The following is a 3,302-nucleotide window of genomic DNA, read 5'->3' as shown; positions in this document are numbered from 1 at the left end:
TCATGTTGAGATTGCAACAAGATGATGGAGCTTAGTGAAAAGAGTCGCCTTCACTAAGTGGGCCCGCAGGCTATTTTTGGCGCAAGTCTATTTTTAGACTATGTCTATTTTTAGACATATGGATCATGTCTATGTTTATGGATGATTGATCAAGTTGGGAAAATAGATGGACTTCTATTTTTGATGAAAGTGTGAGTGATCACAGTGTGAGTGATCAAGTCTATTTTTAGACTGGCTGTCAAAAATAGAAAAGTCAAATATTATTATCTCACAATAATATTTGGACTATAAACTTAATCTTATTCTCTTGGAGCACTTCAGTTTGAGCTACGGAAGTGGCACATGCAGCTGTCAGAAGGAAATTCGTTTTTCTTATGAGTCAGTTGAGTTGTTGCATGCATGACTTCAGTTAGAACTCAAGTGAGTTGAGTTTAGTGGACTGGAGGTACAGTTGATGGAGTTGTGTTCAGTTTAACTTAGTTAAACTGGTTGTAGTTAGTCTAACTGCAGATAGACTAATGATGAGTTGTTAAACTAATTATTAACTCATAATACAACTAAAGAATACATCAGTTAACTCAGTTGCATGTCAGTGCATGTTCAGTTCAACAGGGACAGGTGGTAGAGAATCAGATTGCTATCAGTTGTGACTATAGTTGTGCACCAGATCTTGCACAATCAAAGGATTGAGTATGCCAATGAGTTTGCTCACGTATTTGGCCCGCATTTTTAGCCTTTGCTCACGTCCACAAAGAGTGAGTGACTATTTTGCAGGTGAAAATCGAGTTTGGGAAGCAATTCTCATCAGTTCTTGAGCAGGTATTGAGCAGTGGAGGCAGGCAAGCAGTGGAAGAGATTTGGAGATCAGATCTGAGCTGTATTGTGTGTAACAGAGGTGGAGATACTTGTGAGAAGTATTATGCTGTGTAATGTTACATGACTCAATCATTAATATACAGATAGTGTGGGGTTTTTAGCGAGATGCTTTCCCCGTGATACATACTGTGTTAATGTGTGAATGCTCTTGATGTTTTATTGTTATTGATGCTGCTATATTCTTGATCAATGTAGAGGAGCTTATGTATTGTGTATGTTTTCCGCATTAGTACATGATCAGGATAATCTCCATTGAATATGTGTTAAATTATTCAAAATTTCTACATGGTATCGGAGCTAGATAATTGTAGAAAAAGTTTCTACATGGTATCGGAGCTGTTGATCATCAGATCTACTATTCAGGAAGTGTCTACATTCTATTTCTTCAGGCAGAGTCTGTAATCGGGCCAGGTAGCCTCTGGATTCATCCTTCCTTTGGAAGGTGAGATATCTGGTGAATGCCCATACAGTCAATCTCTGTACGAGAAATATTGTGTTCTCACGAATTTTAGATCGGAAGCAGTTGAGTTGGAGCTGGTGGAATTCGAATTTGCAGCAGTGTTGTTGAAATGTATTTCAACGGATTGCGAATGTTATTCCAAAGCAAGAGCGACCTGGCGCTCAAGGATAAACTCAGTAACAATAAAGGTGAGAATGGATCTTCATCAAAGGTATCTGATGAAGAGAATTGTGCTTTGGCTGCCAAAGCAAAGAAGGGGAAGAACGAGAAAGCTTCTCATTCCGGTGTGAAAGGCAAGAAGCAGGATATGTCCAAGGTGAAGTGTTTTCACTGTCACCAGCATGGACACTATGCCACAAATTGTCCGCAGAAGAAGAAGAACAAGCAAGCTGCTGGATCTGCAGGGGGAGAGGCCTTAGCTTCTCAATTTGAGCTTGATTTTTCATTGATCGCATGCTTGGTTTCAAGTGTGATGGGATCAGTGTGGTTTCTGGACAGTGGTGCGTCTTTTCACATGACGGGAGATAGAGATTTGTTCTCTGATCTGGAGGACAAAGATCTTGGAGTGCACATCGAGATGGGCGATGATGGTAGATACAGTGCGACCGGTATCGGTACCATTTCCTTTGAGAGGGAGTCTGGTAAACCCTTTGTATTGAAGGAAGTCATGCATGTTCCAGGATTGAAGAAGAATCTCATCTCAGTGGCGATGTTAGAAGACAAGGGGTATGATGTTGTTTTCAGCGAGGGAAAGGCCTTCCTGCGCAGCAAGACAACTGGTGAGACCCGGAAGATAGGGGTTCGAGTGAGGAACCTTTATCAGTTGCATGTAGATGGATGCGCAGCAATGGCAGGCAAGGCAGAAGGATTGGTGAGCCGGGATGATGGCGAGTTGTGGCACAGGAGATTGGGTCACCTTCACCATGGAGCCTTGAAGATACTGCAGCAGATCACTACAGGGCTTCCTAAAGGCACACTTGCGCAGTCAGATCAATGCAAGGGGTGTACTTTGGGGAAGTTTGTGAAAGCCACCTTTCACGAGAAGGATAGTCGCGCCACGACGATCCTTGAGAGAATTCACACAGACGTGTGTGGACCTTTCTCAGTTGCTTCGACAGCAAAACACAGGTATTATGTGATTTTTGTTGATGATTTCTCTCGTAAGTGCTGGATCTTCTTCATGCAGAAGAAGAGCGAGACATATTCAAAGTTCTGTGAATTCAAAGCACTGGTCGAGAAGGAGTCGGGGAAGAAGGTGAAGGCTCTTAGGAGCGATAATGGTGGTGAATACATCTCGGACGAGTTCAAGGATTTCTGCAAGGCAGAAGGGATTCGTAGAGAGCTCATAGCTCCCCATAACCCACAGCAGAACGGGGTAGTTGAGCGGAAGAACAGAACGATTCTGGGTGCTGCACGGGCAATGTTGCATGATCAGGGCCTACCCCTTCACTTGTGGGCGGAAGCATGCAATACAGCAGTTTATGTGCAGAACCGTTGTCCTCATAGGATACTTGGCATGAGTACACCCGAGGAGGCTTATTCTGGTAAGAAGCCTGATCTTTCTCATTTGAGGATTTTTGGTGCTAACGTTTACATGCATGTGACGAAGGATGCCAGAAAGAAGTTGGAGCCGACTGCAGAGGTTGGGATATTTGTGGGGTACACTGATACGCCCCACAACTATCGTGTGTATTTGCCAGACAGTGGTAAGACTGTTGTGCGACGGGATATAAAATTTCAGGAGGAGAAAGCCATGAAGTGTTCGCTTGAGAGGGAGCTACACTTGCATGCAGATGAGGAGCTATTAGTTCCTAAGGATGAGCTTCAGGACGTGGATCAGCCACAGGACGAGGTTCATGGAGTGGAAGAGACCACTCATGCAGCGCCAACCATCAGAGGGCGAAAGCGCTTGATAGAAGCTGAGCGACTGGCTCAAGATGCAGAGAAAGTTGTAGGACCACCTACA

This window comes from Pinus tabuliformis, chromosome 5_1 (assembly GCF_031772625.1).
Source record: "Pinus tabuliformis cultivar Carrire ecotype Pingquan chromosome 5_1, CPIR1, whole genome shotgun sequence".
Classification (NCBI taxonomy): Eukaryota; Viridiplantae; Streptophyta; class Pinopsida; order Pinales; family Pinaceae; genus Pinus; species Pinus tabuliformis.
The sequence above is the reverse complement of the archived record's forward strand: the minus strand, read 5'-3'. Positions refer to the sequence as shown.